The sequence below is a fragment of the Euleptes europaea genome, chromosome 1, assembly GCF_029931775.1.
Source record: "Euleptes europaea isolate rEulEur1 chromosome 1, rEulEur1.hap1, whole genome shotgun sequence".
In the NCBI taxonomy this organism is placed as follows: Eukaryota; Metazoa; Chordata; class Lepidosauria; order Squamata; family Sphaerodactylidae; genus Euleptes; species Euleptes europaea.
This window is the reverse complement of record NC_079312.1, coordinates 9,044,487-9,058,841: the sequence shown is the minus strand read 5'-3', so window position 1 is coordinate 9,058,841 and position 14,355 is coordinate 9,044,487.

Genomic DNA, 14,355 nt, shown 5'->3' with positions numbered 1-14,355 from the left:
TGTAAGTCGCGGCCCCAGGAACACCCTTGGGGAGGGCCGCCCTGCGCCTCGCCTCTGCGGCAGGGCCCCAGAGCTCCCAAGGGCCACAAAAAATGTCCTCGCCCCCGGGCCTGAGGTTCCCCATCCCTGGTCTAGAGTAATGTGTTTAAGCCATACATACCAGTCAGCCTTTTCTTGAGAGCCTTTGGAAGGTTCTCATTCTCTGGGCTTACTGTAGCTGTATTTATACTGTTTCAGACTCATTAAGAGTGTTATTTTTACCATCAGGAGGGATATCTTTCTTCCCACTTTTGCTATCAGGAGGGATATCTTTCTCCCCACTTTCAGATAACAAGAGCAGTGCAATAATGTCTTAGTTGCAGCTTTTCAGGTTATTAGTTTCTCCCCATGACCAAATATGGGCTTCCTTTCCTTTCAGTCTATTTTGCTTGAAATATAAACAATCATTTCTGAATATTGTCGAAGGCTTTCACAGTCAGAGTTCATTGGTTCTTGTAGGTTATCCGGGCTGTGTGACCGTGGTCTTGGTATTTTGTTTCCTGACGTTTTGCCAGCAGCTGTGGCAGGCATCTTCAGAGGAGTAACACTGAAGGAAGATGCCTGCCACAGCTACTGGCGAAACATCAGGAAAGAAAATATCAAGACCACGGTCACACAGCCCAGATAACCTACAAGAACCAATCATTTCTGAGCTCCATGATCACGCCATATACTCAATTTTCATACCATTCTCATCGTCAGTACAATACGCATTAAATGAGACTATGTAGAAATCTAAAATACAACATATAACTATATAAATCATAAAACACAATTATTGCTTACATTGTAACACGTAACCATCTGGTCAGTAGGAAACATAGCCTTCAACAAGGTCACAGAAAGCAAGAAACTTATTGCCTTGAAGTTATAAAAAGCAAGGTTTAGGTTATTACTGCACTTACAGGGCAGTAAGGTCTTTTTAGTAAATGTAAGGTCTTTTTAGTAGACCTTGAGGATGGCAGGACTTTTCTGCTCTTGAGATATAAACAGCTGACAGCTGGTAGCGGAGTCAGAAAGGGTAATTTCAGATACATGTGGACATGTAAGACTGCACATGGCAAGTAGATAGAAAAGATCTAAGTGACAGCCAGGTGATTGGTGATGTCACATGTCAGCTCAATGACTGAGCAGAAAAACTGGCTTGCACTGGACTGAGCTAGATGGTCCTGGAGACAAGGCAGCCAACTGCTGATTGGCTGGGAGACTATGCCAGTAATGTATATAAGTGTAACATATATGTATTTGGTTGTGGGTTGAGAGAAGTGGATGCTTTGCGAAGCACTTTGACACTGTGAAATAAAATAGCACTTTTGTATACGTGCTGACTCTGCAGTATTCACTCGCCTTTGGGGTGTCTGATACTTCTTCCAAACACCAACAATACACCCTTCTGGCAGATAGTGAAGGAGAACTCTGTTCTTCTCCCTTCAAGGATAAGACCAGGGTAAGTTAGTTAGCTCTTGAAAGAGCTGACCTTGAGAGAATTCAGTCAGCCTGTTCTAAGGACATTTGCATTTTGCAAGCTGTTGCCAGGCTTTTCATTACACAAACCTCTGCAGTTTGTGGTTCAGTTTGTATGTTGTGTTCAAGCTCTACATGGAATTAATTCTGCACATGTACACAAAATACCATAATTATGTCAGAGACCGTGACACCCCCAAGCTGGGGGGGGGGGAAGGAAGAGGGCATTTCTGGGGAGGGTGAGGAATTGTGTCTCACCATGTCCACCCTCCCAACTCTGAGGTCACCCCCAGCCAAATGTAGCTTCTATTTAAATCAAAGAAGGATATCAAAGAATTGGTTTTTTCCCCCAATGAATGAACTGAGGGAGTAGCTGAGCTGCCCTCGAATACCAATGTGCAGCTTTATTGAAAAGCCGGAGTCCTTCTGAGGGGAGCGACCAGCAGCTTCAGGCCCTCCAACCACTCTTGGAAGGTTCACAGAACATCCATTGCAAACATTCACAACCACCACCACCACCATACAGACTAATAGGCAATTAATAACATTAACACAACTCCCCTTCCAGTAATCAGTATAAGAAATTCTCATACCTAGAATATTAATGTGCAGTTTTATAATAGAAATCAAATCAAATCAATACATTCAAATAAGTTTAAAGGGCTGAAGTCCTTCTGAGTTAAGCTACCTGCAACTTCAGGCCCTCCAATCACTCTGGGAAGATTGCACCTTTTCCCCCTTCTGTGAAGTACCCAGTTTGTTAGCCCCCCCCCCCAGTGGACTCGGGGTTAAACAAGGAGCATAGGGGTATCTGCCCCCTTTTCCACAAAGCATCCTTGGTGTTTATGTGTTTGTGTGTGTGGGGGGGAGAGTCAGCCTCTGGAGTGGGGAGTTGAGGTCAGGGGGTGCCCATTGTCTCCGTGCCCCTCCCTCCTTTGTCCTTTTCGTGCCCATTAAACAATGCTCAACTGATTTCCATCTCCCCTAGCTCCTGGAGCGTGAGAAGCATGCTCAGGCCTCACTGCTGGGGTGCTTTGGGGTGGGGGAGGATCCTTTTCTTTCAATTCCCAAACTCTTCTGCATACCTAGGTAGCCACCGCCCCCAACCCACATCCTGTTGGTTGCCCTACAGAGAGGAAATGGACCAAAAAGATTATAGAAATACCACACCTCAGTTGCAGCTGCGTGTAAAAGAATTTCAACGGATCCTCATTAAATCATATGATTTTTACACTGAAAGAAAAGAAAACCACTGTAGATCATGTCTTAGTCCACAGGCAGCACCACAAAAATCACCCGCCCACTGCCGCATGGTGCTGCCACGGCACAAAGATGAAATTCCCAACAAAGCAGGAATCCTCCTGGATCCTTTTGTGTCAGGCCACACTAAAATCAACCCATCAGGCATCCACCGCTTTGTGGCACTGTCACGGCACAAAAACATGGCTAAGAACACAAGGGAAGCCCTGCTGGATCAGACCCAGGAGGCCCAGCAAGCCCAGCAGTCGGTTCACACTCAGTGGCCGACCAGGTGCCTCCGGCGGCGGCAGCACCATCCTGCCTGTGCTCCGCAGCACCTGAGATAATAGGCCTGCTCCTCTGGTCCTGGAGAGAATAGGCATTCATACCTAGTATCCATTTGGACGAGTAGCCATGAATAGCCTGATCCTCCCTTCTGTATGGAGCAGGAAACCTGCCCCCCTCTCCCACGCTCATGTGCCTCCCTTTAACCCACTGGTTCCCAACCAGGGGTCCATGGACCCCCCCGGGGTCCGCGAGAACTAAATTAAGGTCCGCGAAACAAAGTTATAAACCCATAATAAATTAATATTTTCATTCAAAAGTTCTCTATTATAAAAATATATATTCAAATGTTATTCTAAGTTTAATGTTTCACTAACAGTTATGATTAAAGTTTATTTTCAAATTCTCAGAATTGTTGTTTTGAACCTTGGGGTCCCTGCACCGAACAAAAAAGTCCTAGCGGTCCCTGGTCCAAAAAAGGTTGGGAACCACTGCTTTAACCACTCCGGGGTATTCTGTCCTCCTGCCCCCCACCCCCAATCTGAGACGGGAAATAAACTGGTTATTATTCCGACGAGGGTCCACGATTGGGACCGGGTAACAGCCGCAAGAGGCAGGAATGGGCCAGAGCAAAAAGCCTTCAATAAAAAACGGGGCTGCAGAAAGCAGTGGCATGCATTAAAGACCCCCCCAACCCCCCCCCCCCAGATCAACATTTTGGAAACCACAAGGTGGAAATAGCATGCCTCTGTTAACCCTTCCAGGCCAAAATGCCTCCGCATTCATGCGGGGAAGAGTTGGGGGAAGCTGGAGGCGCCTCGCATCCAAAGACGCCGCCTGCCAGGAGAAGCCGGTGCCTCCTCCTCTCCCATCAGCCCTGCAGAGGACCTGTCTGGGGGGTCTCGCTCCAAACACTCCCCCCCCCAAATCCAGCCCCCTCTCCCCCTGCCTTTCCCTGACTCACGACCCCCCCTCCCAGGACCCCCCCAGATGATGACCCATCCAGGCTCTCCGCCCCGTCCTCCCCTCCTCCCTGCAAACCTGGACCACTCGCGATGCAAGGAAGGGGGGGGCTGCATCTCTCTCCCCTCCCCCCCCCAGCCTCATGCAGAGAGGGGGGAGGGAAGAGGAGAGCCCGACGGAGCAGGGACCCCCCCCCCCAGGCTTTTTGGTGCGGTGGGTATCGCTCCCTCTCCCGGATTGGGGCCCGCCTCTGACCGCCCTTGCATTTCCCTTCCACCCACCCCGCACTTTCCAGCCTCGGGGTCCCCCTGGACTCACTCGGGAGGAGCTGCTGCTGCTGCTGCTGCTTTTCCATGGGTCAGACCCACAAAGGCCTCTCTAGGATTGTAGACTCGCTGGCCTTCATTTCTGTGGGGCGGAGACAGGCCACAGGGGCGACCCTCCGCCCAAACATCGCCCCCTTCCATGGGGATGCAAAGCCCAGACCCTCCCCTCCTCCTCCTTTCTCTCTGCAAAACGGGCTTTGCATTTGCTTGGGGATGGGGAAGGGCGGGAAGAGACCAGAGACATTTGGGGAAGGGGAAGGGGAAGGAGCCCCCCCCCCAGCCCTGAATTACCTCCAGCAAGACCTGATGTTGCCCTCCTCTCCCCCCCAACCCCTCCCCAAGCAAGATCCGGCTCACCTGTTCCCCCCCGGCACAGATGCACTGGGCTTCTTAGATCCCCAGAGGTGGAGTGGGGCTGGCAGCAGAGGCCCCTTTCTGCTTCAGGACTTTACTTTCTCCTACAAATGGGAAGCCCCCCTCTATGCTAGACCCAGTCACAGACGGTCTGCTTCAGAGGCTGGCAGAAATAGAACTGAGACACTACAAAGCTCGAGGACTCGTGGTCAATTTAGAGATCCTTTAAATGCAGCTCCCATGATTAACCTTGACAAGATCTGGGAACCCATGAAGGCCACCCATTCTCACCTGGATCCCCGTCCACCCTGGTGTAGGAAACCATGCTAGGCTCTCACTACACAATGCCTCGTTTCCAGGTCTGTCCCAGGTCCTGTGATAAGATTTGTTCTGGGAAGTTGTCTGCTTGGAGCTTGATTTCCAGACGTGTATTGGCCCAGTCAGGAGTCCCAAAAGAGTCACTTGGGGCCATTTCCGATATCTGTTTACTTGATTCATTTATACCCTGCCTCCACCCCACTGGGGCTCCAAAGCTGCTTGCATCTTTCTCATCTCCTCCGTTTTTATCCTCTCAACAACCCTGTGAGGTAGGTTACGTTGAGAGTGTGACTGGCCCAAGGTCACCCAGCGAGCATCCCGTGGCCTGAGTGGGGATTTTAACCTGGGGCCTTTGCATACTAGTCCAACACTCGTAATGAAGTCCATTACACCACACCGGCTTCCACTGATCCACACTGGATCAGGCAAACTGTGTGGTGGGAGGCTTCAGCCTCCTTGTCTCCTATGGTGCCGATCCAAATCAGGCCCCCGCATGCCTGGAAATGAAGTTTCTTACTAAGAGGATTCTTTTTTAAGGACAGAGGGGTTTTTTTTAAGGAACTAAGAGGATTCTTTTTTAGACAAAATCCAGGGGCGGCAGACCCAGGAGCAGTGAATCCTAAAAGAGGCAAATAAGTCTCTAGGATTCATGCTCCTTCTTTCAATGGTTAGTGGGGGGACAGGACTTCTTTTTGCGAGAGGAAAAGGCTCGACCTGCTGGGAAACGCCAGTTCCAGAATCGTCTGGGTCCCCTGAACACTCTGCATTCTCGCAAGAGTCATTTGTCTGATCGGGTGGCAGCCAGTTGCGAACCAGAGGAGTCGGCCTTCATCCAGTTTTCCATCTGAAAACCAGAGCCTGTGCAAACTGGTTTTTCAACCACTTCGTCTTGTCACCCTTTTGGCTACCCTCTGAGCATCAACAGAGTACAAAACTGTAGCTGTTGTAATTACCTATGGAGATGAGGGAGTCATTTCACCAAAAGAACAACTTCCGCCATTTAGTCAGTCAGCCTGTCCGTCTTTGGAACTCATGAAGATCTCCTTCCTCTCTGACTTAGCTAAGCACATAAGAACATAAGAAAGGCCCTGCTGGATCAGACCAAGGCCCATCAAGTCCAGCAGTCTGTTCACACAGTGGCCCATCAGGTGCTTCTAGGAAGCCCCCAAACAAGACGGCGGCAGCAGCACCATCCTGCCTGTGCTCCGCAGCACCTAATATAATAGGCATGCACCTCTGATTTTGGAGAGAATAGGTATACATCATGACCAGTATCCATTTTGACTAGTAGTCATGGATAGCCCTCTCCTCCATGAAAATGTCCACTCCCCCCTTAAAGCCTTCCAAGTTGGCAGCCATCACCACATTTTGGGGCAGGGAGTTCCACAATTTAACTATGCGTATAAGAACATAAGGTCACCTAGCTCAGGGTTTTCCTCTCATCTCTTCTGGAAAAGGGATTTCTCCTCGGGTTAACGCCCCAGTGGATTTCCTGCCTTTCCTGAAGCTTGTGGCTTGGGAGGGGCTTTGCCTCAGTGGGAGAGAATCGGCTTGGCTTGCAGAAGGTCCCAGGTTCAATCCCTGGAAAAGGATCTCGTGGGGGTAATGTGAAAGACCCCTAACCTGAGACCCTGGAGAACCACTGCCAATCTAGACAATACTGACTTTGATGGACCAGCGGTCTGATGTGGAATAAGGAAGCTTCATGTGTTCAGGTGACTTGCTTGCTTGCACCCTCCCTGTTCCAGCACTTTCTGAGTGCCGTGCTAGATCCCAGACCATAAGGTTTACGACTAGTAGTAAAGGTTTGACTCATAGCCATACACCAAATAGAAACATCGAGTTGGAAGAGGCCTCCAAGGTCACCTAGTCCAGCCCACTGCACAACACAGGAAATTCACACCCCTTGCCCCCCCCCCCCAGTGACTCCTGCTCTGTGCCCAGAGGAAGGCAAAAAACCTCCAGGATCCCTGGCCAATATGATAGTATCTAAAGTTTTCCCTGCAGCTGTACACAGAGATTCATCCATCTGAAGCACTCTGAAATCGAGGGAAGCGGGGTCATGGGAACCATTATTGTGATAGAGTAACCACGTTCAGACACACAGGCTACACGTGTACAACGAGGTGCTGAAGTCTTACAAGAAGCAGCTTCCCAATGGCCCCTCCTTTCCTGCCTTTTGCATAGCAACCAAACATGCACACAGATTCCATTGTCTGCTAACGGATGGCCAGATAGCCTTCACCCCCCCATCCCCTTGCTTTACGTTTCGTTTCTCCTCACTGCTAGGGAACAATAGAGTTCTGTTCAGAAATGTAGCGATGCCCACCCACTCTGTAGAAAGTAATGACGTGGTAATGACAAGCCACACCGAATGTCATCGGAATGTGAAATGTCTATATAACCTCTTGTATTGACCCCTCCCCCTCGGTGTGACAAGATTGCAGGGCTAACATCGGTCTGCTTCTTGGATCTCCAAGTCTGACGTATTGGCCCAATAAATCAACCATGAAGCCCAACCCAACCTCCTTGTCTTCATTTACTCCATTGGACTCTATGTAAATGAGGGGACACATCACCATGTCAATGCTTCACACCTGTGAGATTGTAACAGGCAGCGACCTGTACACGCTAGCTTCTTCTTATTTTCTTCATGGTTATGTTTTCTGTATTGATAAGTTTGCAAGCTACTTTTCACAGTTTGTTTAGTATGGAGACTCAGGAACAAAAACAGCACCCATTACTGAATAAAGAAAGGTGGCTTTCTCAAAGCACTGTTTTTACTCAAAATATGGGAACCTGCTGTCATTTCAGAATGACAAACTGTCTGCACAGGCATGACAACTGGAGAAGAAGCGGGTCCCAGGGTCTCTGCATGATTTAAATCCATGTATGTAATGCATATCTACACTTGTAAGAAGTATCTTCCATGGAACTGGTAAACTGACTCTTAATAATCATTTACAAATATTTTTTCACTTCGTCCTGCGCTGTTTACGAGGCCAAATGACTATCTGTATCACAGTCTTACTGATCCATCTTCCATTGGTTTACTTTTCATCCATTGTGGCCTTCCGCTGAATTGAGCAAGGCAGGTGGGAGTCCGGGGCGGGTGTGTGAAAAACCACAAACTGGATATAGATAAACTTGTGCCAAATCGCCATACTGTCTGACTCAGTAGCCTTGCACTTACTGGGAGGCTGGAGCAGGACTTCAGTCAACCCTATTCATCCGGGGTGGGGGGTGGGCTTTTATAGCTTTCCCCAAAATAGTTGCTTTGCAGGAATCCATTTAAACACTTTTAACAGCTGAAAACCATTAAAACTTAGCTAATGTGCAGTATACTGTGTTCAGTATATGGGCATTAAGCCTGACTTTAAAAAGTCAGTTAATTTCTTTTTTTCACTTTGAATGATATCTCGTGGTACTAGTAGAAATGGATACTAGTCATGACGCATACCTATTATCTCCAGGATCAGAGGAGCAGGCCTATTATATTAGGTGCTGTGGAACACAGGCAGGACAACACAGTCATTCCTAGAGGCACCTGGTTGGCCACGGTGTGAACAGACTGCTGGACTTGATGGACCTTGGTCTGATCCAGCAGGGCTTTTCTTATGTTCTTATGTGAAGTAAATAAAGGTTTGTTCTTGAATCCTCATTCTTTTTCTGACTTGAAAGAGTAGGGAAGGGCACCAAAAACGCTTGGGTTAGGAGGGCAAGGGAGGGGTGAGCCTGTGGCTCAGTGGTCAAGTGTTGGCTTCACGTACGGAAGATTCCAGATTCTTGAGAATCAGAGAATCAGAGTTGGAAGGGACCACCAGAGTCATCTAGTCCAACCCCCAGCACAATGCAGGAAATTCCAAACTACCTCCCCCCCTTACACCCCCAGTGACCCATATTCCATGGGCAGAAGATGGGCAAGGTGCCCTCCCTCTCATGATCTGCCTAAGGTCTCTGGATCCTGTGGAAGGAGGTGCCAGGAAAGGCCAGTCTCAGCCTCAGGAAAGTCTTTCCCTCAATGAGAGCAGTTAATGCAGGGTTTGAGGGGTCAGTGGCTGGAAATGGCAGAATCAACCAGCACACAAAATGAAAGGCGATGCCACCTCTTGCTGAAAAGGCAGCAAAAATTATGAATAACATAGAAACCTAAAGGTCCAGAGGAAATAAAATTGCATTAAAAAAGACAAACCACTTTTAAAATCAGAAGGCCTGATAGCAACATCTGGGGATGTTTTTCCCTCTAGCAACCCACCCCTTCCTCCCTTACCCTTGTGCTTGCTGGCAGCTGCTGCAAAAACAACATTTAAAAAAATCTGCACAGCCAATCAAATCTCCAAGCATCAGAAACCTTGCTGGGGGAAAGCCCTACCTGGCCCTACCCACTCCCCAAAAACTCTTGGTGGGTGTCCGAAAAGGTGTCAGCAGGTGCCACGGTGCCCATAGGCACCACATTGGGGACCCCTGACTTTGAACAATTTAATGGGGATTTTCCCGACGGGTTGGAAACAAAGTATAGTCATCCCCATCTTTAAAAAGGGCAGCAAGAGGGATTCTAGGAACTACTGACCAATAAAGCTGTTGGATGTAGTGTCTAAATTTTACAGCAAACATCAACTTAGAAAGTTGGAGGAGTGGAAGCAGGCTAACAAGGTCATTCACCCAGAACAAATTGTTTTCAGGAAAGGACAAAGTACTACAGATCGTTGCATGACCCTCTACTACCTCACCACCCAATGTATAAAGCAGGGGGGGGGAACGTCAGGTCAGGGGGCCGTTTAAGGCCCGCAAAAGCATTTGGTCTGCCCTTTCGTGGGTCCTGGCAGATCTCTAGCTCAGAAGGATCTAAGACTGGTGATCCACCCCCTCTCAGGGACAGGAATAGCCTCTGTTCAAGGCGGATTTTTGTTTTGCGGAGAAAAGGAACCTTTCCCCCACCCCTGCAGAAGAGTTGTTAGCTATGGAGCTGCTAGGGCTGCCCCAAAAACTGTGTTAACCCTTTCCCACCCGGGCCATGGAGAAACGTATTCCCTCTGTACTACAAGAGGGCTGGAGGTGGAAATGGCGACAATGGAGGGGTTAAAGGAGGCAGGGCCAGAATGCAAGGTGGCGCGCGGGGGGGGGGGGGTTCTTAGCCAGTGTGTCCTCATTTCATCCCTGCAGGCAGAGCCAGCAGGAGCCAGCTGTAGAATCTGGCCCCGACCATGCGGAGCAGGAGCAACTCCGGTGTGTGGCTGGACGGCTACGCCCAGCTGGTGCAACAGACCATCCTGTGCCACCAAGTGGGCAAGTGCACCACTGGTTGGATGCCTGCCTGCTTGCCTGCACATGCGGGGTGGGGGTGTCATCTGGGGCAGCTGCCTGCTTGGGGCTTGGTCAACTAATTTTTAAGTTGATAATTTTGTATGGCCCGCAAATGATGTTATAAATATCCAAATGGCCCTTGGCGGAAAAAAGGTTCCCCACCCCTGGTATAAAGGGTCCCACTAAACACCTTTATGTAGCGTTCATGGACATTACTTGCTGCATTTGATTTCCTCGTGGTCACCCTTCTACTTCAGATCTTTGTTAGGATTAGGCATGCTGTTTCTGACCGTCAGAGGTCACCTCGCCCTCCCCCTGCGTTTCCCCGCGTTTTGAGAAAGCTGTTTTATCTCGGATTTGAAGACGCAGGCAAAACTTGGAGAAACGCAGGGGGAGAGCGAGGCGACCTCTGACAGAAATGGCATGCATAATCCAAGCAAAGACCTGAAGTCGTTGGAGGGGTGAGGGTGAGGAAAACAGCCATGCCCAAAAGACAATAGACTCAGGTGTAAGCTGGCAGATACCAATATAGACAAACACCTCCTTTTTTTTAATTACAGGAACTCCTTAGCAACACAAGCACTGAAGTAAGACCAGGCATTTCTGGCTGTCTGACAGACGATATCCCAATAAATAGAGGAAATAAACAGGGATTTATTTTATTGAAAACATTTTTATGCTGCCCTTGCCCCCAGTCAGGGTCCACAAGGCAGCAAACATTAAAAAAAAAAACACTTTAAAACATTTAAACAAATACCATTGAAAAGATAAAAGACAATTAAAGGTGAAGGTAGTCCGCTGTGCAAGCACCGGGTAATTACTGACCCCATGGGGTGATATCACATCCCGACGTTTACTAGGCAGACTGTTTACAGGGTGGTTTGCCATCGCTTTCCCCGGTCGTCTACACTTTACCCCAGCAAGCTGGATACTCATTTTACCGACTTCGGAAGGATGGAAGGCTGAGTCAACCTTGAGCTGGCTACCTGAAACCAACTTCCATCAGGATCGAACTCAGGTCTTGAGCAGAGCTTGGACTGCAGTACTGCAGCTTACCACTCTGTGCCACAGGGCTCCTTAAAAGACAACTAAAAACACATAAATATGTCTTAGCCCCCTTACTTTTTTTCCTCAATAACATCATCAAGAGGTTGTCAGGGCCAGTTTACCCCACCTTCACTTGGCTCAAAGAACATTTCCACCTTTTGTATGCAGAGGACATGGTTTTAATTGTCCTTTAGTAGAGTAGGGTTTAGGAGGCTGTTGTTCAAGCTTAGTGACTTCTGCAAAGGAGAATCCCTAAGTATTAACCATGCAAGACAAAGGTGACGATCCTTCGGGGAAAAGCCCCACAAATTCCAGTGGTCCGCTGACAGTACTCCTATCGATCAATGTAGGAACTTGACGTATCTTGGAATTTCCTACTGTGAAACAGTCTCCTGGAAGGCCCACTTGGAAATTGTAAAACCCACAGTCCTTTGGACACTGGGGGCCATTCTAAAAGTCTATCGCACCAAAGCAGGCTTTTTTATTTGGGGCTGAAAATGATGTACTAATCAACAACCTGAGGACTTACCTCTTTAAAAAATGCTAGTTCTGCCCAAGGGCACTCTAGCTGTTTTCATGTGGCCAAACTTGGCTTTCCTTCAATAAGGGCTTGGGTACATGTTGCTTTAATTAATTTTTGGTGTAAGCAGACGAAGGCAATGTTTCACCCTAGTCCAGATAGTACCTGGGTCACTAGATATATAAAAAAAGGTAAATGTAAAGGTCCCCTGTGCAGGCACCGGGTCATTCCTGACCCATGGGGTGACGTCACATCCCGATGTTCCCAAGGAAGACTTTGTTTATGGGGTGGTTTGCCACTGCCTTCCCCAGTCATCTTCCCTTTACCCCCAGCAAACTGGGTACTCATTTTACCGACCTCGGAAGGATGGAAGGATGAGTCAACCTTGTGCCGGCTACCTGAAACCAACTTCGATTGGGATCGAACTCAGGTCGTGAACACAGCTTGGACTGCAGTACTGCAGTTTACCACTCTGTGCCACGGGGCTCTCTATATATAACAGTATACTTAACTGATATTCTTTTTCTAGTTGACTCCCAGGAGTCAACCAGGTTAGCTCCAAACACTGTGAATGTATACATCTTTGCTGCCTTGAAGGACAGGCATACCATATTAGGTTCCAATTTCTATACCTGGTGAACATTTTATTTATTTAATTCATTTCTACCCTCCCTTTCTACCCAATGGGGTCGCAACGGAAGAAGAAGAAGAGTTTATCCTACTTTTCTCTACCTTTAAGGAGTCTCAGAGCAGCTTACAATAATCTTCTCTTCCCGTAAGTCAGCTATGGCAGCAAAAAAAAAAAAGTTTTATCTAAACTAACTTTGTAATGGCCTTTGGCCACATGCAATAAACATTTACTACTAGTACATTCTATTACAACATAGCTATCGGCATCTTTAACTCTGTAACTCAAAAGAAAAGTATACCATCTGTTACTTCTACATAGATAATTAAAGGAAAGAAATTACACGAGTCCATTAAAATAGCTTACCCAAATATAAGCAGGTCACAAGCAAGGAGCACCTTCTAACAACAAAGTGCTATTCAGTTCAATCTTCATTATTTATAGTTCTTTAAATCATCTTCCAACCATAGCTAGCCAACCCATTTGATAAGGGTACACATTTTATGCTAACTAATTATCTCATAACTTTACCAAACAAAATTAATTTCAGGTGCATAGCTGTGTTAGTCTGCAGCAGAAGAGCAAGAGTATATTAGCACCTTAAAGACCAACAAGATTTCCAGGATATAAGCTTTCATACAAATAGGAATGGAGATCCCTCAGCCCTTTTGTCCCAGTCAAAAGGTAGGCATGCAGTTGCAGAAAAGGCAGTCCAGAAGCAAAGGTCGAATACAAAATGTATTCAGCTTGATTAGAACAGGGGAGAAATGTTTGGGGGTGGGAAATGCAGAAAATCAGCATCTGTAGTGAAATAAGTATTGTATGTCCCCATTCAACCCTAGGTGTCCATTGCTCTGAATTTGTGAATGAACTCAAGTTCAGCAATCTCACGCTGTAATCTCCCCTTGAAGCTTCTGTGTTTGAGGATTGCCACTCTTGGGTCAGCAATGGAATGGCCTGGAAGGTTAAAATGTCCCCACTGGTTTCTGAGAGAGGCTTCAAGGGGAGATTACAATGCAACATTGCCAAAGCTGAGTTTCCTCTCTCGAGGCCTGAAATATATGTGAAAGCAAAGCACAAACATATATGAGGAGCTCCCTGAAAAATTCCAAATACCTGCTGGGCCCTTCCACATATGAATAAAGAAAACATCCCCTCTTGTGGAAAAGATCATCATCCACTTCCCTATTTAGAACCCTGGAGGTGTCTCCAAGATTGACCATAGTAATAGCCCTAATGCACACAAGAATACGCAAGGAATCCACCCTAGGACGCAATCTTATTAGCCATCCCAGACCGAGTCATTAATCCCACCTGATCTTTTGTCCCCCAAATATAACCTATGAAAACCCTTCTGCCTGAGCAAGACCATCTAAATTCCTGTAACATTCTTCAGATCTTCCCACCTGAATTTGGAAAGAGTTAACTTCAAACCATCGAACCCCTAGATAATAGGATTATCCATAAAAGTAGCCCCCAATTCCCCTGGTAATCTTGTAGCAGGATCACACCACATACTGTCCCTGTGAGATTGCACAGGACTCCATCAGGAGACTTTGATCAGGTCTGTCTCTGCACTAATTTTTCTGTCAGCCTATGAAACCCTGATCAGCGCCAGGGATCACCGATGCCCAATGTTATTGAGTCACTTGTGAACAGTCAGCACACATATGTCAGAACCACAATACATAGGGGAAAAGATTGCGTGTAGCATTTCCACTTCTGTGAGTCTCTGGTATGAATGTGACTCTGTGTTAGCATGATTACTGTGATATTTATTGTGATTGGTGAGTGTTGTTAAGGATTACAGTGTGCTCACCACACAATTCTGGATTTGCAGAGTGGGGCATGTTGTTTCTCTGTCCCTA